This window comes from Bubalus bubalis, chromosome 7 (genome assembly GCF_019923935.1).
Source record: "Bubalus bubalis isolate 160015118507 breed Murrah chromosome 7, NDDB_SH_1, whole genome shotgun sequence".
Lineage (NCBI taxonomy): Eukaryota > Metazoa > Chordata > Mammalia > Artiodactyla > Bovidae > Bubalus > Bubalus bubalis.
The window spans coordinates 88,702,078-88,726,658 of NC_059163.1; the positions used below are offsets into that span (position 1 = coordinate 88,702,078).

General features: G+C 40.9%; 1 long non-coding RNA gene across 8 annotated transcripts in view; it reads left to right on the forward strand.

The window, feature by feature from the left end:
- Window positions 1–4,504: 4,504 nt before the first annotated feature.
- The window catches only part of LOC123334482, a 384,998-nt gene continuing 364,921 nt past the window's right edge, over window positions 4,505–24,581 (forward strand). For 2 of the 8 annotated variants that reach the window (XR_006552423.1, XR_006552424.1), the window contains exon 1: window positions 4,509–5,404. This is a non-coding gene — a long non-coding RNA (uncharacterized LOC123334482). Of the gene's footprint in view, window positions 5,405–24,581 lie in introns of all 8 variants that reach the window. The other 6 variants (XR_006552421.1, XR_006552422.1, XR_006552420.1 and 3 more) reach the window with 5 other exon arrangements.

Here is a 24,581-nt window from a genome sequence, read left to right on the forward strand (position 1 = left end):
AGAATCCACCTTGCAATGCAGGGGACACAGGTTCAATCCCTGGCCGGGGAACATAGATCCCACATGCTGCAGAGCAACTAAGCCTGAGCATGGCAACTAGAGAGTCTGTGAGCCACAATGTAAGATCCTGCATGATATGATGAAGATCCCATGTGCCATGCAGCCAAATAAATATTTTTTTAAAAAGAACCAAAATTCTAGGAATAATACAAATACATCAGTTATCAACTTACTACCTCTCAGCTCCAAATTAGTTCTTCAATATATGTCTCTGCTAATGGACAGAATTATTTTTAAGCACCTCCTCTTTACAGTGAGTATGAGGCTGTGCTTTCTCAGGAGAGGCTGTTGGAGGATGTCTGCTGCTCTTTCCCTTTTTCCAGCTGCTGCATAATGAGTAGGTAGAGTGGGTATAAGACATCTAGTGGAGCTCTGCTTTAGCCACATGCCCAGAATGTGAGGTCACTAGGTGACCTTGTAGCCTCAGCCTCACATGGCAATCAGCTTCCCACAGCACTCCCAGCTTTGATATAGAAGCTAGTTTTTCACAGATTTCCTGCCCATAGCACGAGAGCCCTCATTCCCTATACAGTTCCACACATGGATTGCTGGAAGCCTGGAAGTTTTCACTGAGCTATTACTTCCTTCTCCAGCTCCAGTGGCCTGCCTGTTCCCAGGGCTCCCATCCCCAGTGCACACTGATTTCTCTGGCTGCTGATTAATTATCCTTGGTTCACACTATACAAGGATGCCTCCTGCTCTCTCAGTGACCTCAGTCAGCTCTGGCTAAAACAAATCAGTGAACTTTTCTGCTATCCAGTGGCCTGAACTGTCCCTTCTTTAGTGAGGTCTGAAGCTTGGGTAGGAGAATCTCTTCCAACTTTGTTCTTCCGTTGCTACTGTACCTTGGTCCTAGAGTTCCATACAGTTTTCTTATACTTGTTCCCATCCTTGGAAGGAAAGGTATGACAAACATAGTGTATTAAAAAGCAGAGACGTTGCTGACAAAAGTCCATGTAGTCAAAGCTATGGTTTTTCCAGTAGTCATGTACGGACGTGAGAGTTGGACCATAAAGAAGGCTGAGTGCTGAAGAATTCATGCTATCAAACTGTGGTGCTGGAGAAGACTCTTGAGAGTCCCTTAGGCAGCAAGGAGATCAAACCAACCAATCCGAAACGAAATCAACCCTGAATAATCATTGGAAGGACTGATGCTGAAGCTGAAGCTCCAATACTTTGGCCACCTGATGTGAAGAGCCAACTCAATGGAAAAGACTCTGATGCTGGGAAAGACTGGGGCAGGAGGAGAAGGGGGCAACAGAGGATGAGATAGTTAGATGGTATTATCAACTCAAGATATTGAGCAACTCAATATCAGTATCAATAGCAACTCAATTTCAATATCTACTCAAGAGTTGAGCAAATTCTGGGAGATAGCAAATGACAGGGAAGCCTGGTCTGCTGCAGGCCATGGGGTCGCAGAGTTGGACATGACTTAACCACTGAACAGCTACAACAATATACTTATTCATCAGAATTTAATCATTCTTTATATTACATGTCCTCTGTTTAACCCATTGTGACTGGGCCCACACCAATACAACAATTATCCTTTGCAAGTCAGAATAAAGTAAGAGATCTGAACGTGAAGTAAGGATTTGTGGCTCTGTTGATGGAATCAGGAAAGGTTTCACAAGGGAGTGCAATTTGAGATGAGTTCTGAAGGATGAGTAAGGTTTTCCTTGAATTTGCCATTTAGGTAGCTTGTATTTTAAGGTGGTCGCCTCAGATCTCCATTTAAAGGGTAAAGACATCTACAGTTTTGATTTGTACTATTTGTCCCAAATAGCTGTTCTTTACTCCTGACAAGTGCCCCAGGTTTTATTGCTGGTATGAAGGTGTTAGAGATATGCAGAAGAGATACCTGTGCTTGAGTGGGTAGCCCATTCCCCCCAGGAGGTTTTTAAATGGCAGCATCACATTAGAATTACTTAGTTCAGTTCAGTTGCTCAGTCGTGTCCGACTCTTTGTGACCCCATGAATCGCAGCACGCCAGGCCTCCCTGTCCATCACCAACTCCCGGAGTTCACTCAGACTTACCTCCATCAAGTCAGTGATGCCATCCAGCCATCTCATCCTCTGTCGTCCCCTTCTCCTCCTGCCCCCAATCCCTCCCAGCATCAGAGTCTTTTCCAATGAGTCAACTCTTCACCTGAGGTGGCCAAAGTACTGGAGTTTCAGCTTTAGCATCATTCCTTCCAAAGAAATCCCAGGGCTGATCTCCTTCAGAATGGACTGGTTGGATCTCCTTTCAGTCCAAGGGACTCTCAAGAGTCATCTCCAACACCACAGTTCAAAAGCATCAATTCTTTGGCGCTCAGCCTTCTTCACAGTCCAATTCTCACATCCATACATGACCACAGGAAAAACCATAGCCTTGACTAGACGGACCTTTGTTGGCAAAGTAATGTCTCTGCTTTTCAATATGCTATCTAGGTTGGTCAAAACCAAACGTTGAAAAGAAGGGCTTTGGTGGAATGTTTAAAAATGAGCACCCACAGCCATATGGACCAATTAGTTTCTTCTCCAAAAATTTGTTGCATAGATGTGGCCTGTGTTTTGGAGGGAAATTTTCCTTGAAGTAGTCATTACACCCACCATTTTACTTCCTACAGGAATGCCATGTACACTTCATTTTTCATTTCCTTTTTTGCTTGCCAAAGCCTTTTAATTTCATTCATCTTTTCACAAATATCTAATAAATAATTATGATTTGCAGAGCTATTCAAAGCATGGCCTCTGCACCTGTAGATTTGGCATCAGTTGGGAGCTTATTAGAAAAAAAATTCTGGGGCCCCACATTGAATCAGAATCTCTGAGGGTTGGGGCCCTAAATATAACTCTCTTGATAGCTCTCTCAATGGTTCTTACACATACTAAAGTTTGAGAAGCACTAATTAAATTTTTACTGATTACATTTCATTTGAGACACAGTCTAGCATTTAAAAAGCATCTGAAGTCTTGAGTCATTTGATTAAATTGGGTGTGTGTCTCCAACATCTCCGATAGATTGGCATCTAACTTTGGCTTAAAATATTTTTACTGATAGGTGTTTACTTCCACACAAGGTAACAATATTTTGGGATAATTCTAATCATTGGAAATGTCTCATATTATGCATTTAGCCCAGATTGAATTAATTGCATCTTCTGCTCATTGTTCCTAATATTCCTCCTGAGAAGCACTAAATAAATCTGATTTCCTTTATACAGCCCAGATGTTTAGATATTTGAGATCACTGTCAGCTCTCTCCTAAGAATTTTCTTCCCAAGACAGAACATTCTTAGTCCTTTTACTTTCACACTTGATAATGCCTTTTGGATCCTTCCCTCTTAGAATGACTATATATCAACATGCTGCTTAAAATGTCACTTTCAGAATCAAATATAAAGTACTTCATGGAATCTGTCCAATGATAGCTATTACAAGACTGTTCTATATGCTGTGGAAAGTAAACCATTCTCCTAGGCTTTCAGTTCAGTTCAGTTCAGTCACTCAGTCGTGTCTGACTCTTTGCGACCCCATGAATCACAGCACGCCAGGCCTCCCTGTCCATCACCAACTCCCGGAGTTCACCCAGACTCATGTCCATCGAGTCAGTGATGCCATCCAGCCCTCTCATCCTCTGTCGTCCCCTTCTCCTCTTGCCCCCAATCCCTCCCAGCATCAGAGTCTTTCCCAATGAGTCAACTCTTTGCATGAGGTGGCCCAAGTACTGGAGCTTCAGCTTTAGCATCATTCCCTCCAAAGAACACCCAGGGCTGATCTCCTTCAGAATGGACTGGTTGGATCTCCTTGCAGTCCAAGGGACTCTCAGGAGTCTTCTCCAACACCACAGTTCAAAAGCATCAATTCTTTGGCGCTCAGCCTTCTTCACAGTCCAACTCTCACATCCATACATGACCACTGGAAAAACCATAGCCTTGACTAGACAGACCTTTGTTAGCAAAGTAATGTCTCTGCTTTTCAATATGCTATCTAGGTTGGTCATAACTTTCCTTCCAAGGAGTAAGCATCTTTTAATTTCATGGCTGCCATCACCATCTGCAGTGATTTTTGGAGCCCCCCCAAAATAAAGCCTGACACTGTTTCCATTGTTTCCCCATCTATTTCCCATCAAGTGATGGGACAAAATTGAATACCAAGCCCAATTTTGTCACTGTGGATACGAACAGATTACTCAGTTTATGTGGATTTAGTTTTATTTAACAGTATATATTGTGATTACTATGTGGCATTTAGACCTGAGGAATCGCTAATGCTTAGAGAATAGGCATGGCTTGTGGTGCTCAGTCGCTTAGTCACATTCAACTCTTTGCAACCCTATGAACTGTAGCCCACCAGGTTCCTCTGTCCATGGAATGTTCCATGCAAGAATACTGGAATGGGTTGCCATTCCCTTCTCCAGGGGATCTTCCTGACCCAGGGATTGAACCCATGACTCCTGCATCTCCTGCGTTGGCAGGCAGATTCTTTACTGCTGAGTTCCCTGGGAACCCCAGGCATGGCTCCTAGAGCCATTGAACATAATTGAAATAGAGTTGTCAAAAAGGCAGGAAGGGAACCAGTAGGAACAGCTGACACAGATATCGGATTCTTTCCTGTGACAGGTGTATCCTATGAGCTCAGCTTGAACAAGTTGCAGGAACCTGGGCTGGGCTCCAAGGCAGAATGTTTCTTACATGAGGGACCAGAGTTCTCTGTAGGGAATCACTGGGTAATTAGTACAAACAGTGTTCCGATGGTGTGCAAGGAGTAAAAATTAATAAACAGAGACTTCAATTAAAACAGAGTCAGGAGGCCAGAAGGGGAAGCTCTCATACTCTATGCTGCTGCTGTTGCTAAGTCGCTTCAGTCGTGTCCGACTCTGTTGGACCCCATAGACGGCAGCCCACCGGGCTCCCCCGTCCCTGGGATTCTCCAAGTAAGAACATTGGAGTGGGTTGCCATTTCCTTCTCCAACCTCATACTCTATGAGGATAGTGGAACTCAACCGGAAGGAAAACCACTTCCCCTTGTTGCCTGGCAAGAGCTCAACCAATGAGAGACTCTCACAATTCAGCCAATGAGAAGCCCCTATACTTCGAACTCTCAACTCTTCAGTGGACTCTTGTTTCTCATAAACCTGGCAACTTTCTTTACCTCTCTTTAAAAGAGTTCTCCTTTCTTTGTTGTGGTGGCTCACCATGGTTACAGACCCCAAATTTCAAATCCTTGTTGATTCCAATTAAGCCCATTTTTTGCTGGAGAAATAACTGGTAATCTGTGTTAGTTAAACATTTTGGCGGTCCACATGGGGATCCAGAGAAGGCTCCTGTTGACTTCCAGGCTGGTAAGCAAACAGGTATAGTACTTACATTGAGCATATTTTTGCACAAAGCTTTTGTCAAAGACCCCGGCGTTTTGGAGTAAGCCTATCTCGTGTTTTTCAGCCTCTTTCCTCTTTGTGTTTTGAAGCTCTTCAGATTTTATTTCGAATCTATTTTCAGGTGTCACCGATTCTGATTAAGGCCTTGTTCTGTATACAAGTACTCATTTGGTGCTTTAGCAAAAAATAGGCAGTTCCAACTGAAACTGTGTTAGCCTTCAGCTTGATTCCTTTTGAAACAGGAATTATGCCTCCTGAAATTGGCTAGCCTTCAGCCTGTTCCTTGTGGAACATGGGCTATTTCATTGGAACTGTGTCGGTTCAACCTTCAGCCTGATTTTTTTTTTGCAGTAGGGGCTGTTCTCTTGGATCTGTGCTTGTTTAGCCTTTGTCCTCACTCCCTTGGGATTAGGCTAGTTGATTAGAACTGTGCTGTGCAGACTTTAGCTTGGCTTTTTTGGGACCAGACGGTTCCCTTGGGACTGACTGGTATTAGGCCTGTAGGCTATTTGAACTGTTTGATCTGTTTAGACTGTTAGAAAATTCTTTAACTTTAGAGAAAAACTTCTGAGAAATGAGATTCCAGTTATTTAAATGTTCTGAGTGTACCATCCCCTTCAGGGACCCTGGCCAATTTTATGTTTAAAAACCATGACCCTTCCTCACATGCGTTTGGTTAGGACTGACCTAACCAAAGGCAATTTAGAACACCATTGGCCATTATGGGGAACTGTTGAAACACCCAAACTTACTTTTCTTAAAACCAAATTTGACGCTGTAGCTTTAAAATTTCCTAGACAGAACAGAATGCTTATTTTGATTGGTTTTTGAGGCAGGAAGCAGGAGGAGAAGGGGAAAAAAGAGGATGAGATGGTTGGATGGCATCACCGACTCAATGAACATGAGTTTGAGTAAATTCTAGGAGTTGGCGATGGACAGGGAGGCCTGGTGTGCAGCAGTCCAAGGGGTCGCAAGGAGTCGGACACGCCTGAGTGACTGAACTGAACGTGAGGCTTCCAAATGTTATCAGGAGCCTAAAATTACCTCTCTGAAAAATAAGATTTTACAATTAACTGAGGCAAACGATTCAAGAAAGGTAAGATGGCTTCTGAAGCCTCAAGCTCCTCTTCCCTGGCTCCTTTTTCAGGCTCTGCCTCCAGCACCATTTTCTTCCTCTCCCTTGTTTCCTTATGTTCAGGCCCTAACTCCGATGCCATCTTCCTCCTTCCATTCTACATCACCTACCTCCCCTCTATACCCTCAGTTTTCCTGTACTAATTCTCTTGTCAACACCTCCCCGCCCACCCCACACCCCCTCCCCCACTGCCCTTTCTGTGAAACTCTCCCCACTCCTTTTCCTTTAAATCTATTAGAACCTGTCCCTTTAATAGTAAGCTTTCCGAGGATCCAGAGGCTAAACACTTAATTTATTATATTCCTTGGACTAAGGCTGAACTGCAGGTCACAAAGATTTTTCTCAAAGGAATTGAAGATCCTCACAGATTTACTGAGGAATTTAATATGGTCATTCAAACTCTTCAGCTGTATTTCTCTGACTTATATGAGTTAGTTCATGTACTTGTTAGTGAAGCCTAGGCCCAGCATTGCATGAAAATGACTAATTAGAAAAGCTTTGAAAGGTCTCTAGAGTCACAACCAGAAACCCAGCCTGTTAACTTGCATCTTTATGCAATCACTAGGCAGCTTCATCTGGCAATTCCTGGACTTCTCCAAAGCTTGTTGATTGGAACAAAATTCAGGCTTGCACACAAAAATCTGACAAAACTGTCCATAATTATTACAGTAGACTTCAGAATACTTTTTAGAGAATTCTGGTCTTCTTTCCTTCATTCCACTTGGATAGCTTTTTAATAATAACTCTATTTATTGGTGGTCTCAACTATGGCTTTTCCCTTCCAAAATTGAAAACTAGGCCCACTCCAGATTTAGTTAATCTGGCTAACAAGCTCTGTTATAATCTAGATTAATCCCCTAAAAAGAAGACTGCTGAAATTCTTCAGCTTCATCAAATGAAAGCCCCTTACCTAAAACAAGCAACAGTTAGAACTGGACATGGAACAACAGACTGGTTCCAAAATGGGACAGGAGTATGTCAAGGCTGTATATTGTCACCCTGCTTATTTAACTTATATGCAGAGTACATTGTGAGAAACGCTGGGCTGGATGAAGCACAAGCTGGAATCAAGGTTGCTGGGAGAAATATCAATAACCTCAGATATGCAGATGACACCACCCTTATGGCAGAAAATGAAGAAGAACTAAAGAGCTTCTTGATGAAAGTGAAAGAGGAGAGTGAAAAAGTTGGCTTAAAGCTCAACATTCAGAAAACGAAGATCATGGCATCCGGTCCCATCACTTCATGGCAAACAGATGGGGAAACAGTGGAAACGGTGGCTGACTTTATTTTTTTGGGCTCCAAAATCACTGCAGATGGTGATTGCAGCCTGAAATTAAAAGACGCTTACTCCTTGGAAGGAAAGTTATGACCAACCTAGACAGCATATTAAAAAGCAGAGATATTACTTTGCCAACAAAGGTCCGTCTAGTCAAGGCTATGGTTTTTCCAGTAGTTGTGTATGGATGTGAGAGTTGGACTGTGAAGAAAGCTGAGTGATGATTTGATGCTTTTGAACTGTGGTGTTGGAGAAGACTCTTGAGAGTCCCTTGGACTGCAAGAAGTTCCAGCCAGTCCATCCTAAAGGAGATCAGTCCCAGGTGTTCATTGGAAGGACTGATGTTGAAGCTGAAACTCCAATACTTTGGCCACCTGATGTGAAGAACTGACTCATTGGAAAAGACCCTGATGCTGGGAAAGATTGAGGGCAGGAGGAGAAGGGGACGACAGAGGATGAGATGGCTGGATGGCATCACCAACTCAGTGGACATGAGTGTGGGTAAACTCTGGAAGTTGGTGATGACTGGGAGGCCTGGCATCCTGCGGTTAATGGGGTCGCAAAGAGTCAGACAGGACTGAGTGACTGAACTGAACCAAAACAAAGTCCTTCTGGTTTCTGGTATTATTACAGTGGGCCAGGATATTAGAAAAGGGATTGGTATAAATTTAAGTACAGCTCTTCAAGCACCTTCAGTCCTTGAAGCAGCGTTTTTAATGCCCTACTCATTCTCAAGACATGCCTCAAAGAGCTATTTGGGGCTCTTCCCAGTCCTCCCTCTTAATTGGCTTGCAGGAACATTTCTCCAGATTAAGGGAGACTCTTCCAGACCTAACTGACACACTAGCAACACTCTTGTTGCTCCATCCCACTACCATAAAGAGTTCCTGCCTCGGAGTACTAAAACAGTTCAAATAACGGGGCTGTGTAATGAACCTTAGAAGATTCCTGTCCCTGAGCCTATTTCCTTTTGTTAAGGCCCTTTGATACACACCCCTTTCTCCTTAGTTCCACCACCCCATTTATTTATTAGGCCAAGACTTCTTAAATAAATATCATGCTAGAATTTCTCTCTCCCAAAAGGAGGAAAAGATTCTAGAATTTGACAATAGTCATCAAAACAGTCAACCAAGGGAATTAAATGACTCTTTAATGTCTTCTGTTTTCTCTGTGACATTTCCAAAATGTACCTCATTTTGGAAACACTGATCAATTTATCCCTACTGAATCACCTATCACCCTCCTTATGGCCAAAATGTCTAACTGATGTTGGCAAAATCTACGGCATACCTCCCATCAAGATTCAAATAGGTCCCTCAGAACCTCTCTCCAGAAATAATCAATATCCTCTAAGTATATAAGTCTTTAAAGATATAAAGCCCGTAATAGAAAATCGCAAGGTCAAGGCCTCATTATCCCTTGTACTAGTCCCTGTAATACTTCTGTTTTGCTGCTGAGAAAACTGAAGGGAAGTTTGGTTAGAAGCTCTGAGCAATAAACATTGCTATCCCTTCACACCCTGCTGTTTCTAACCCTCACACCCCTACTAACACTCCTACCAAAAGCAAAATTTTAACTGTAATTGATGTATGCAGTCCATTTTTTAGTATTCCAGTTGATGAAGTTAACCAATACTTTGTGCTAACTTGGAGAAAAAAAATTCACCTGGACAGTAATGCCTCAGGGTTTTACTGAATCCTTTTTGTTTCCCAGAAATCCTGAAGGCCAACCCAGATAATTTAAAATTTCCTAGAGTTTTTACTTTGTTGAGATATGTGGCTGATTTTCTTCTTTGCTCTCCTTCTCAAGCTTTCTCACAGGAAAACAGCATGCCTTTGCAGCTTTTAGTCTTAAACGGACATAAGTTCACCAAAGGAAGATTAGTTTGCCCAAACCTGGATTTGATTGATATTTAGAGCATTTTATATCAGAACAAGGGCTATATCTACATTGAGATAGACTTCATGGTGTCTGAAGTTTTCCAAAACCCCAAACTAATTACCAATTGTGATTTTTTTGGCTACTTGTTTATTGCTGAAATTGACCAAATCTTACAGCCATAAGATTCGACAATCTGTTGGCCAAATCTTAATCTCTTATGCTAAATCTTTATTTATTTTACTAAAGAACAAGAACGCTGACCTAATTTTATGGAAAGAACTGGACAACATAACCTGTAAGACTTCCAGAAAGTGGGCATAGAGGGAACACACCTTAATATAATAAATGGTCTATGTGACAGAAAGAGGAGCGTGAAAAAGTTGGCTTAAAGCACAACATTCAGAAAACTAAGATCATGGCATCTGGTCCCATCACTTCATGGCAAATAGATGGGGAAACAGTGGAAACAGTGGCTGACTTTATTTTTTGGGCTCCAAAATCACTGCTGATGGTGATTGCAGCCATGAAATTAAAAGACACTTACTCCTTGGAAGGAAAGTTATGACCAACCTAGACAGCATATTAAAAAGCAGAGTCATGACTTTGCCAACAAAGGTCCATCTAGTCAAGGCTATGGTTTTTCCAGTGGTCATGTATGGATGTGAGAGGTGGACTATAAGGAAAGCAGAGCACAGAAGAATTGATGCTTTTGAACTGTGGAGTTGGAAAAGACTTCTTGAGAGTCCCTTGGACTGCAAGGAGATCCAACCAGTCCATCCTAAAGGAAATCGGTCCTGGGTGTTTATTGGAAGGACTGATGTTGAAGCTGAAACTCCAGTATTTTGGCCACCTGATGCAAAGAGCTGACTCATTTGAAAGGACCCTGATGTTGGGAAAGATTGAGGGCAGGAGGAGAAGGGGATGACAGAGGATGAGATGATTGGATGGCATCACTGACTCAATGGACATGAGTTTGGGTAAACTCTGGGAGTTGGTGATGGACAGGGAGGCCTGGCATGCTGCAGTTCATGGGGTCGCAAAGAGTTGGACACAACTGACTGACTGAACTGAACATCAACAGTGAAAAACAAAATATTTCCCCTAGGATTAGGAACAATACAAGGATGCCCACGCTCATCACATTGACCTGTGATGAGAGGAAAAGGAGAGATGAACCTGAATCAACAGCAATGTGCTGTGCTATCTATGTTTTTCCATGCTTGTTTTCGTGGATACGCTGGATGCATTTAAAGAGCAGAAGATGAGTGAAGGGTTGAAGCCCCAGGAGAAAAAAATTCCAAAAGATGATCAGCAGAGTCAAATAATGTAGAAAAGTTAACAAAACAAACCAGGGCAGAAAGATGTTCAACCGGATAGGTTGCTTTTGTTGCAAGTAATAGAAAAGTGAATTTAAAATGGCTGGAAAAAATTTTGTCCACACCACCTCTTCAAGAATAGCTTCCTCAGGATTCTGGATCTTTCTCTGAGATTTTCTGGGCTTTGCCATTCTCCTTGTGTTTGATTTATCCTCAGCTTGACTTTCCTCATGACTGCTAAAGGGCACTGGTGTCCCTCTCTGGGAACGAGAGCATTTAATTTCCTTAACCACTGATTGAAAGTTCTGACCTTTGCTTTCATTGGATTGCTTCTAGACCAGTAGCGGGGGGTGGGGAGGGGGGAGGGGGTGTTTTGTACTATAGAAAGAGAGATGGGATAATTGATTTTTAAAAAAATCCCTTTCAAATCTGATGACTAGATAGTGGGAGAAGAGTGGTTTACCATTTGAGAAAAAAACCTCCAGGTGTCATTGTCCTCAGGCCTGGTGTCCTCAGCTAAAAATAATACAGGTTTCCCAGGCTATCTGACAGTAGAGAATTCCTATGAAAGCTTTTGTGAGCTGAAGTGGTGCAAAGTGAAGAAGCAATTATTTTAGGACTCATCTTGCTAGTGGATGCACAAAACACATCTCGCTAAGGCACAGATGCTCGCATGCACAGTTCAAAGCTTTGGCAGCTAGAGGCTGAGATACTGAGTGTAGTTCGTTGGGATGGAGCTTGGCAGTGGCACTGTCATTTCTTAGGATGCTCACTGCCTTTGTAACAGCTCGCTGCAAAACAAACCCTGAATGCTGTTTTCACTTTTTGTCTCTCTTTTTTTGGGGGGGCGGATTTCTTTTGGTTAGCAAAAACAGGTGCTCATGTAGGTCTTTCATAAAAGTGAAGTGGCATAAAGTAAACTTTCCAAAATCAGGGCATACCTGTACCCCTCCTTCCCGTGAAAGTTCTAGGTAGGGCTCTGGATTGGTTCATCTGCCTTTTGTGAACCAATCTCAGAGGACAAAGGGGTGAAATACTCTGATTGGGGGACCAAAGTTGTGTGTTTGTAGCTGTAGGGAGATGGGAAGTTTCAGCACCCCCAAACCATATGGGGGTGGTGGTGGAAATGTTTTTAAATTAGATTGAGATGGTATTGCATAGCTCTGTAAATTTACTAAAGATCATTGTATACTAATAATGGCTAAATTTTAGACTATGTAAATTATGACTCAATTAAGCTGTTTTAAAAAGCCTGAAAATCACAAATTCACTTATGTGTTTGTCACTAATATATGAAAGTAATAAATTAGTATTCAAGGGATTTAACCTTTCAGTTTTCAAATTCTTTCAATCTTTAATGAGGAAAGTGGGTCTAGAAACATTCAATAAGTGACCTTATCTAAAGAATAAAATATTTACCACTTTGCAGTTTAGAAACTGGCTTCCTGAATGAAAACGTTTTTGAATGCTTAGTCACTCAGTTGTGTCTGACTCTGTTACATTTTGTACTCAAGCTTGCCAGGCTCCTCTGTCCATGGGATTTTCCAGTCAAGAATACTGGAATGGGTTGCTATTTCCTTCTCCAAGGGATCTTCCTGACCTAGGTAGTCTCTTGTGTCTCCTGCATTGCGTGCGGATTTTTTTTTTTTTTTTTTTACCACTGAGCCACTGAGGAATGAGTGAAGTTAGAACCCAATGACTGCTTATGAAGAAATAAAAATATTAATAAGAAAACTGAGAGATATTGCCTATGATGTGTTTGCCAAAACAGAAAAATTTAAACGATGGCATGATTAAATAAAAATACATCACATGTATCACACATACACAGAGTATGTAATTTATTTTCAGGGTAATTTTACATTTCTTTACCTCATCTTATTCCATGTGCTCCTGAGGGAGCACTGAATGAAGGATTTTACCACACAATGGCAAAAAGATCATCAAAACCTAATATAAACTATCCAGGAGAGATTGTCGTGAAGTCGCTCAGTCGTGTCTGACTCTTTGTGACCCCATGGACTGTAGCCCACCAGGCTCCTCCATCCATGGAATTTTCTAGGCAAGAGTACTGGAGTGGGTTGCCATTTCTTTTAATTAATATTTTCAAGTATTGCACGTTAGAATTTCCTTTTGGCATTCCTCTCATTATCTTATCGCTCCGATAATCGATATGTCCTTCTCTTCAGTTGAATGAAAAACCTTCTACATCTTACTTTGGGACAAAAATAGGGAAAAATTTTGGCTCTGTTCTGAAAAAGTGCTGTAGCTGAACTGACTACCATGATTTCTATGTTTCTGCTGATTCCTGGGCTGTGTAATGGGAGGCCCTCAGATGAGTTTGAAGGATAAAATTTCCACATAAGAAAATGACTATTTTTTTCCCCTGTGAGGGTTGGTGCCAGGAAGAGAAGAGCTAAAAGCAGGAGACGGTTGCAGAAATGATCACAGGGCTTTTTAGGAACAAGAATTTAAAATTTTAGTTTTCAGATGTTTGTTTATCTCCAGAATAAATTCCCTCTACATTCCCCCAAAGTTGACAGAGTCAGGTCTTCTCAAAAGCGTGTATGCAAGTATGTACGTAATTTTTTTTCTTATGGATGGTTGAAGTGATGCGACAGAGAAAATCAGGAAAAGAAGTTGAGTTCCTTTTGTGAACCTTTTTGGATTGAAGAGTTAGCAAATGTGAAATGGTAATTCAGTAGATGCAGATCCAAAAATGATGACAAGACCTTAAACTTCTTGGAAATTCTTAGAGATTTGAGAAAGAGTAAAACTCCTTGTTCCCCTTCATGGATGAACCGAGAACTTCCAGATGTACAAGCTGGGCTTTAAAGAGGCAGAAGAACCAGAGATCAAATTGCCAACATTCGTTAAATCATAGAGAAAGGAAGGGAGTTCCAGGAAAACATCTATTTCTGTTTCATTGACTATGCTAAAGCTTTTGACTGTGTGGATAACAACAGATTGTGAAAAATTATTAGAGATGGGAATACCAGACTGCCTTACCTGTCTCCTGAGAAACCTGTATTGTGGGTCAAGGAGCAACAGACGCGGAGCAACTGACAGGTTCAAAATTGGGAAAGAAGTACAACAAGGCTGTGTATTGTCACTCTGCTTATTTAACTTACATGCAGTGTCAGTTCAGTTCAGTTACTCAGTTGTGTCCAACTCTTTGTGACCCCAAGGAAGCACACCAGGCTTCCCTGTCCATCACCAACTCCTGGAGCTTGCTCAAACTCATGTCCATCGAGTCGGTGATGCCATCCAACCATCTCATCCTCTGTCATCCCCTTCCTCTTCCTTCTTTCAATCTTTCCCAGCAGCAGGGTCTTTTCTAATGAGTCAGTTCTTCACATCAAGTGGCCAAAGTATTGGAGCTTCAGCATCAGTCTTTCCAATGAATACTCAGGACTGATTTCCTTTAGGATCGACTGGTTTAATTTCATTGCAGTCTAAGGATGAAAGAGGAGAGTGAAAAAGTTGGCTTGAAACTCAACATTAAAAAAAAACTATGATCATAGCATCTGGTTCCATCACTTCATGACAAATAGATGGGAAAACAATGGAAACAGTGACAGATTTTATTTTCTTGGGCTCCAAAATCACTGTGAATGGTGACTGCAGCTGTGAAATTAAAAGACACTTGCTCCTTGGAAGGAAAGCTATGACAAACCTAGGCGGTGTAATAAAAAGCAGAGACATCACTTTGCTGACAAAGTTCTGTCTGGTCAAAGCTATGGTTTTTCCAGTAGTCATGTACAGATGTGAGTTGGACCATAAAGAAGGCTAAGTGCTGAAGAATTGATGATTTTGAATTGTGGTGTTTGAGAATACTCTTGAGAGTCCCTTAGACTTCTAGGAGATCCAACCAGTCAATCATAAAGGAAATCAATCCTGAATATTCGTTGGAAGGACTGATGCTGAAGCTGAAGCTCCAATACTTTGGCCACCTAATGTGAAGAGCAGACTCATTGGAAAAGACCCTGATGTTGGGAAAGATTGAGGGCAAGAGGAGAAGGGGGCAACAGAGGATGAGATGGTTGGATGGCATCACTGACTCAATGCACACGAGTTTGAACAAACTCAGGGAGATAGTGAAGGACAGGGAAGCCTGGCATGCTGCTCTCTGTGGGGTCACAAAAAGTCAGACATGACTTGAAGTGATGAAAAGTGAAAGTCACTCAGTCGTGTCCAACTCTTTGTGACCCCATGGCCTATAGCCTGCCAGACTCCTCTATCCATGGAATTCTCCAGGCAAGATTACTGGAGTGGGTAGTCATTCCCTTTTCCAAGGGGTCTTTGCGACCCAGTAATTGAACCCAGGTTTCCTGAATTGCAGGTGGACTTTTTACCGTCTGAGCCACCAGGGAAGCAACAACAACAAAACTCCTTGTTAATGGGTTAAAAAAGAAAGCATCGAAACATTTTGTTTGTATTAACACATGCTATTTCTTTTGTTTTCAGACGTCAGCGAAAAGTTGTATGGTGAGGCATACATTGTGAAATACTTGGATGTACTTCTTCCTTTGGCTATATGAATACTATAAACCTGACCCAAGAAATATTTTAAGTTGGTTTAAAACTCCACATTCAGAAAACTAAGATCATAGCATCGGGTCTCATCACTTTATGGGAAATAGATGGGGATACAATGGAAACAGTGACAGACTTTATTTTTTTTGGGCTCCAAAATCACTGCAGATGGTGATTGCAGCCATGAAATTAAAAGGTGTTTACTCCTTGAAAGAAAAGTTATGACCAACCTAGACAGCATATTAAAAAGCAGAGTCATGACTTTGCCAACAAAGGTCCGTCTAGTCAAGGCTATGGTTTTTCCAGTGGTCAAGTATGGATGTGAGAGTTGGACTGTGAAGAAAGCTGAGCACCAAAGAATGGATGCTTTTGAACTGTGGTGTTGGAGAAGACTCTTGAAAGTCCCTTGGACTGCAAGGAGATCCAACCAATCCACCCTAAAGGAGATCAGTCCTGAATATTTATTGGAAGGACTGATGCTGAAGCTGAAACTCCAATACTTTGGCCATCTGAGACAAAGAACTGACTCATTGGAAAAGACTCTGATGCTGGGAAGGATTGAAGGTGGGAGGAGAAGGGGATGACAGAGGATGAGATGGTTGGATGGACATGAGTTTGGGTAAACTCTGGGAGTTGGTGATGGACAGGGAGGCCTGGCGTGCTGCGGTTCATGGGGTCTCAAGGAGTCGGACATGACTGAGCAATTGAACTGAAGAAATATTTTTAGAGAAGAGAATTGGAATCTGTATAGGTGTTTAAAACTGCCTTATGGTAATATTTTCCTAAAGCTTGTAACAGTATTAGATCAGTGAGGCCACATCTAGTTTATGCTTTTAGGATAACTTGAGTGTAATTTATCAATTATATTCCCTTCTGTATATTCCCAGGTCTGTTCTCCAGTGTTTCTCTGGTCACTCTCACTCTGCTAACTTATTTCCCTGGTATGAAGTTCTGGATTTCTCAATAAAGTGCTCATACTGCTGTTTCTCAATTTGTCATTTGGTACTTAAGTTTTCTCAGTGTTTGGTTCAGGAGACTGCAACAATTCTAGGGATTTAGAGCAGGGAATTAGGTGATTACCAAATTGTTAGGGGGTTGGGCAGGCAGCAATTTAGTGGGAGGCTAAGACCACACAAGACTATTGGATTCAATGGCACACCTTGCAGAATGCATGGCATACCCATTGGGTCCTGAATACACACTGGGATGTGAAGTCTGCCTACTGCAGATGTTCTTATCTGTCCAACCTTGTTTACCAATAGATTGAGCTACAAGGAAATGGCCTTTGCCTCACTTCTGCCTTCCAAATCTAAAGTGAGTACATCTTATGATAGAGTTTATATGCAGAACTGTAGCATCAAGATGAATTGGGAAATGTGGTTGTTTTTAGCTTGTGGCTTCTGTGATTAAGGGGGTACCTTGAAAGGGTGAGAATATATGTTGAGGACTAGGCAATCATACCCAGCACACTCCCAAGTCCCAAACACTTTCCTTCTCTTCTGCTACATTCCTTGATGGAGTAACACAATAAATTTGGGTTAAATCAACTCAGTGTTTACATTATTATGACTGTGCAAGTGCTATGCATTATTAAGCAATGTGTATAACATCACTCCTTTTTCTCATATAATACCTTCCCCTGCAGTTAATAATTCTCTCCTCTTTTCATTTGCCACATTTCCTTGCTGATTTTTTCAAATACTGTATCTCTGTCACATGCCTGGCAACAGCATTTTGAATACATGTAAATGCAGCATGAATTGGAGAGGAGGGGTAAATGTGAGAGTGTTAGCTTGTATGGCCGGCTGCTGTTGAAAGTAGGGTGGGAAAAAAGTAGTGTAGAGAGTTGGATAGAAAAAGACCTCAGTTTTTAGTATTCAGATTTTCATTTAATCCTCTCCTCTGTTTTTCACACCAGTCTCTGGCATCATGAGGGTCTGGTGCTTCTCTGATTCAATTTCTAGTCCTTGGTGGATGAGGTGGGAAGAGGATCTAGACTTCCAACTGCTTAAGGTACAAACCTACAGACCTTCAACTAGGTCCTGGTTTTAGCTTGACACTCCCCACTTCCAATCCCTCACCCCTACCCTTCTTCATAGGAATTCAGACATCTTAGCCCCGAGCGTCTAACCTACAAATTGGCTGGATTACTGTACCCTTCTATGTAGACACTGCACTCAAACTACTAAGTTAGTTAGTTATTCCTGCTCCATCTTCTCTTCTGCTAAACTTATTAAATATTTTCTGTCTGCTTTGGTCTACTTTCCCCCCTTATAGTTTATCTCCTTTAAAAAAAATTTATTTGTTTTTAATTGAAGGATAGTTGTTTTAGAATATTGTGTTGGTTTCTGCAATAGATCAACATGAATCAGTTGTATCATCAGATAGACATAGTAGTAGATCATTCATTCTCATTTTTGTATAGTATTGCATGTGGAGAATATGTTACACTTATCCATTCTGCTGTTGATGGACTATCAACATATCAATTATTTAAAAGCGAGAACTTAATATGAAGAATTGGCTGAGTAAGTATAGGAGAACTGAAAAGACAGAAGGGAACATTAAGGCAATACAAAGCTAATAACTGCAGGAAGTGCTTGTAAGGCTCATGGACAAAGGGAAGGGGTTGAGATGATTAGAAACTGGGTGTTTGATGGAGTAACTCTGCAGAACTAGAATCATGACAGCCAAAGAGGGGCTGCTGCTCAGCTGGTGCTGATACCTCAGGACCTTGGAAGAGGAATTCTTTGAGGGGCCTGAATGGTTCTCATTCTGAGAGGGGATGAGGAGACTGGTTCTGGGAGTGTGCGACAAACTGGAAGCTGCAACCAATTGCTAATATCAGAGTGAAGAGTCAATACTGGCATGATGCTGACAGAACAGGGAGCAAACAGAAAGGAATCCAGGTCCTTTATCCTCTACTGGCCCTCCAGTCTTTCTTTGGCATCTCCATTGGCAAAAGCTAACAGAGAGTTACTGGCAAAGCAGAAATGTGGTTTGCAGAATTGAGGTTTCATCATTACAAAGCAGACTACAGGACTTCCCTGGTGGTGCAGTGGGTAAGAATCTGCCTGCCAACGCAGGGGACATGGGTTCAATCCCTGGTCCAGAAACATCCCACGTGCCACAGAGCAACTAAGCCTGTGTGCCACAACTACAGAAGCCCATGAGCCTGGAGCCTGTGCTCCAGAACCGGAGAAGCCACTGCAATGAGAAGCCTGCGCGCTGTAACAGAGACCAGCCTCTGCTTGCTGCAACTAGAGAAAAGCCTGCAGGAGTGAAGACCAAGCACTGCCAAAAATAAATAAATAACATTATTTAAAAAAAGAAACAGACTACAGAATGGTGGTTTTGGAGCTGAGAAACAATACCTGGAACCCTGTAATTTCTAGGTTTTGTAAACACAGGGTATTACCTATCATGATGCTGTGAACATTCTTACTTTCATTTTGGTAGATGTACATTTACATTTCTGTTGGGTTAATACCTAGGATTGGACTGCTGGGTCACAAACTATGCATATGTTCAGTTTTAGTAGATACTGCTAAATGATGTCCAGTTATGCAAATTATACTCTCACCAGCAATATATGAAAATTCTAGCTACTTTGCATTTATGCCATCCTTGTAGCCATTCTGATGGGTGTGTAGTGGCATCTCATTGTGATTTTATTTGCACTTCCCTGACAACCGATGAACTTCTGCACAATTTCTGTAAGTTTATCGGCCATTTTGATTTCTTCTTTTGTAAAATATCTGTTCAGATCTTTTGTTCATTTTCCACTGGGTTGTCTAATTTTTTTTGTTATCGGTTTGCAGGAGTTCTTTATATGCTAGATGTCAGTCCTTTGTGAGATATATGCATTGTGGGTATTTTCTTGTAATCCATGGATTGTTTTTACTCTCTTATTAATGTCTTCTGTTTGGGAAAAGTTATTAACTTTATGATAGTCCAGTTTTTAAAAAGATTTCCTTTATAGTGTGTTCTTTTAGAGTCTTGTTTAAGGAATCTTTTGCTACTTCAAAGTTACAAAGATCAAAAACACAGATACCTTAATTTTAAAATGGACAAGGAACATGAAGAGACATTTTTCCAAAGAAGACATACAAATACCCAACACGTACGTGAAAATGCGCTCAACATCACTAATAATCAGGGAAATGCAAATCAAAACCATATTGAGCTATCATCTCACACCTGTTGGCATGTCTATTGTCAAAAAGACAAGAGATAAATGTAAGCAAGGACGTGGAGAAAAGAGAACTTGTACATTGTCGGTGGGAATGTAAACTGGTACAGCTGTTATGGAAAACAGTATGAAGGTGCCTCAAAAAACTTGAACTTCTATATGACCCAGGAATTCCACTTTGGAGTATATACCTGAAGAAGTTGAAACTAGTCCAGGTGGCCCTGCACATCTTCATGTTCCACATTTGTGGATTCAACCAACTGTGGGTAGAAAATACCCGGGGGAAAAAAGCCCAGAAACTTCAAGAAGGAAAAGGAGCTTACTGTTTGCTGCTGATTACCTGTTTACATAGCACTTGCACTGCATTTAAAATAATTTACATAAAATTTATATCAGGTAGTATATGTAATCTAGAGATGCTTTAAAGTATGCAGGAGGCTGTGTGTAGTTTATATGTGAATACTACATCATTTCATATAAGGAACTTGAGCATCCAAGGATTTCAGTACCCTCTGGGGGTCCTGGAACCAGTCCCTCAAGGATATCAGGGGATGACTGTATCTTGAAGAAATACCTTTAGTCCCATATTCATTGCAGAGTTATTCACAATAGCTGAGATATGGAAACAACTTAAGTGCCCATCTATGAATGAATGGACAAAGAAGATTGAAGATATATATAATATATATATGTATATGTAAATATATATATACATAGTGCACAAACATTCTCTCTCACACACACATTAGAATATTATTCATCCATAAAGGAAGAAAATCCTGCCATTTGCAGCAACATGGATGGACCTTGAAGTTCATTATGCTAAATGAAATAAGTTAGAGAAAAACAAATACTGTATCATCTCACTTTTGTATAGAATCTTAAAAAGTTGAGCTCACAGAACCAGAAACTAAAGTAGTGATCACCAGGGACTGGGGGTGGGTGTGGAATGGAGAGATGTTAGTCAAGTTTTCTATTATACGATGAATAGCTTTTGGAAATTGAATGTGCAGCATGATGACTAGAGTTAATAACACTGTATATGTGAATTTGCTAATAGAGTAGATCTAAAGTGTCTCACCATACATGCACACAAATGGTACCTATGTGAGGTAGGAGATATATGAAGTGGTAGATATGTTAATTAATCAGGTCACAATGTATGTATATATTAAATCATCATACTGTAAACCTTTAATAAAACTACACTGTACACCCTAAATATATACAATTACCACCAAAAACTGGAGTAGGGAGCTTACAAAGACCTTCTTTCATGTTTTTCTCTGAAAACTTGCCCTCCCCTATACCGCAACTCTCCCCTTCACATGCAAATCTGCAATCCATCTGGAATTTATTTTGTATATGATGTAAAATAGTGGTTCAGACACATGTTTTTTTAAATATAGAAAATTATATAGACTTAGCACTATATGTTGAAAGGAGCATCCTTTCCCACTGTACTTCAGGGTCACTTTTGCCATATGTGTAGGCCTGTTGATAGATTCTTTATCCTTGGTCACGATATTAACCCCCTAATACTGTCACTGAAAGTTACCGTCAATTGAGTGGCTTAAAACAACACGCATTTTAAGTTTCACAGCTCTGTGGTCAGAAGCCTCTGTACAGTGTGACTCTTCTGGGTCCTCTGTTTAGAGTCTTTGTTGGTGTTGTTCAGCTGCTAAGTCATGTCTGACTCTGCAACCTCATGAACTGCACCATGCCAAGTTTTTAGAGTCTAACAAGCCTGAAATCAAGGTGTTGGCCGGGCTGGGCCCTTGTCTGAAAGCTCTGGAGGTGAATCTGCTTCTGGGGTCCTTCATGTTGTTGGTGGAATTAAATTCCTTGCTGTTGTAGGGCTGAGTTCCCCAATTCCTTATTGGCTGTCAGTTGGGGTTTAGTTTTTGCTTCTCAAAGCTGTGCATTCCTCCTCATGTTTTCCATGTGGCCCTTCTCCAGCAACAGCAAGTCTAGTTCGTCTCACACTTAGAATCTCTCCTAATTACTCTTCGGCTGCATCTCTGACAGGCTCTTCTGCCTTCCTCTTTTGCTTTTGTGGGTTCATGTAATTACATTGCACCCACCTGGATAATCCAGGATAATCTATTTTAAAGTTAGGTGGTTAGTAACTATAATTATATTGCTAAGTTCCTTCACAGCAGTATTTTGATTAGGCTTGATTAAATAACAGTGAATGGTGAGCTTGAAGTGGGAGTTGGTATCTTTAGAGTTCTGCCTACCATAGTTGATTTGTCTATACTAGCATTATTACCACAGTCTTAATTACCATAGTTTTATAATAGTTTTTCATCTGTGCCATAGTTGTTCAGCGCTGTTCTTCAGGATTATCTTGGCTAGCATATACAAAATTGGAATATTAAAAGATTTATAATGAGACAGGAGCAATATTCACACAAATAATGGCCAATTTTTTTTCAAGACTGATGAAAAGCATCAGGGATAGATAGTGCCAAATTGCCCTTTGAAATTTTTGCAACAATTTACTGCTTTATTGGGGCTTCCCTGGTGGCTCAGAGGTTTAAGCGTCTGCCTCCAATGCGGGAGACCCGCGTTCGATCCCTGGGTTGGGAAGATCCCCTGGAGAAGGAAATGGCAACCCACTCCGGTATTCTTGCCTGGAGAATCTCATGGATGGAGGAGCCTGGTAGGCTGCAGTCCACGGGGTCGCAAAGAGTCGGACACGACTGAGTGACTTCAGTTTCAGTTTCACTGCTTTATTAACACTGTATGCAAAGGCCTTTTCCTTCCACTCATGACAACACTGGGTTTAAGTTTTAAAATGAATGCTAATCTGATAGGTAAAATATGCAGTTTCCTCACTTTGAGTTCTGTTTTAAAAATTGTGAATGAAATTAAGTATTTTTTGTTTGTTTATATTAATTGTTCTATTCATATCCTGTTGCCAATGGTTTTGTTTATTGTCATTCAGAGAGTTAAAAAATTTATGATGTTAAACTTATACTTTTATGGATTTTGTGTTTGGGATCATGTTTATAAAGTTCATGTTTCAAGCTTGAAAAAGAATCCCTCATTTTTTTCCTGGATATTTTGTGGTTTCTGTTTTGTGTTGTTCTGTTTAAATCTTTGATCTTAAATTTAGATTTGTTTTGGGCTAAGAAATGAAGCCACTTTTTTGAAAGATCATACAAAGGTACCAAAGACCTTTTCATTCCCCTTAGGCAGCTCTTTCCCCTGACTCCTACACTACTCTTCTCTGGAGCAGTTTCAGGGAGTGAACAGTTTGTGAATTGGAAAATGCCCCTATCTCCAGAGCAAAGATGAGGCCATGACAGAAATATTGGTCTCCCCAGGCTATGATATGCTGTATTTGCTGTTTTATTAGTAAACATCATTGCTGAAGCTCATTTAGCTTTATGAGCAGAATAGGAGTTTGAATGAAGGCACATATAATCTTAGGAATTCTCCATCTGTAGACAAGTTCTCTTGCTCAGCAGCACTGTTAAGGAAAGCAGGAAGCTGGACGGCTTAGAACCAACCGTTCATGACCTCACTGTGCTTTGGCTCAGGCACACCAAAAACTTCCTTTGTTCAAAGACAAAAGTTTATTCAAATATGTTTTACTAAAAGGAACCATATTTTAGAAATTGATCTGTAGATAGGTTTGTATGAAAATGCCACAGGGCTAACCATGTGAAAGAAATCTTCTTCTGAACATTCTAATTTCAACATCAATAAAAAGAATCAAGCAGTTAGATCTAATTCTATAAAACTGCTTCTGTAAAAAATGTTCTCATGAGTATCTGTGGTAGAAGGATTAAAGACCTAGCTTATCCAAAGGGAAGCTAAATAAGATGCACTGATAAATAACTAGCTTGCTGCTTATTGTTCAGAATGCTCTCATTTTTTTTTTTTGCCTGCAGTTTTTTGCTTTTGTGAAGCCTTGCTAAAGTATACTATCAACAAAGATTTTATTGTGAGTCCCTTCTGTACTTCATTTATTACTTAGTTCATTAAAGAATATAAGCAGAACCTCAAATGTCTAATATTGTTATTAAATGATAAAATCCAAAAGTATCCTTGAGGAGGATGAGTCTGATGTGTTCTCTGTTTAGTAATTGCTCTACAGCATTCCTGAGTCTTCAAAGCTCTTTTTTTAAGTGACAGTAAACTACTTGAAAGGTAGTCTGTGGTTTTACTGGCAGTTTTTAATTATAGGAAATTTGTTTTTTTGTTTTGGCATAAATGGACTTATATTCAGAGGAGAATAATCATGGTGGTGAAGGCATATGGAATTATATCATGTAAGGAATGTCTGCATAAGGCTGGGGAAGTTTCTTTTGTTGAGGAGTATACTCAGGGGAGATAGACAGCTGTCTGAGAATTTGTAAGGAATCATCCTATGTAAGGTAGATTAAATTCAGTCTCTGTAATCATAAGGGCTTCCCTGGTGGCTCAGTGATAAAGAACCCACCTGCCAATGCAGGAGACATAGGTTCGATCCCTGGGTTGGGAAGATCCCCTGGAGGAGGAAATGACAACATGTTCCAGTATTCTTGCCTGGGAAATCCCATGGACAGAGGAGCATGGTGGGCTACAGTCCTTGGAGATGCAAAAGAGTCAGACTTGACTTAACGACTAAGCAGCAATAGCCACAACAGCTAGGATCCTAAAGGTGATCCTACTAAATAGTTAACAGAGTTGGGTAAGTATTCAGTGGCTACTTTGGGAGGTAGTAACATCCTTAGCACGCAGGGATAAATAGGTTAGCAGACCACTTGATGAGATTACTGGAGATGACACTCACACATTGGCACAGTTCCAATGGATATGAC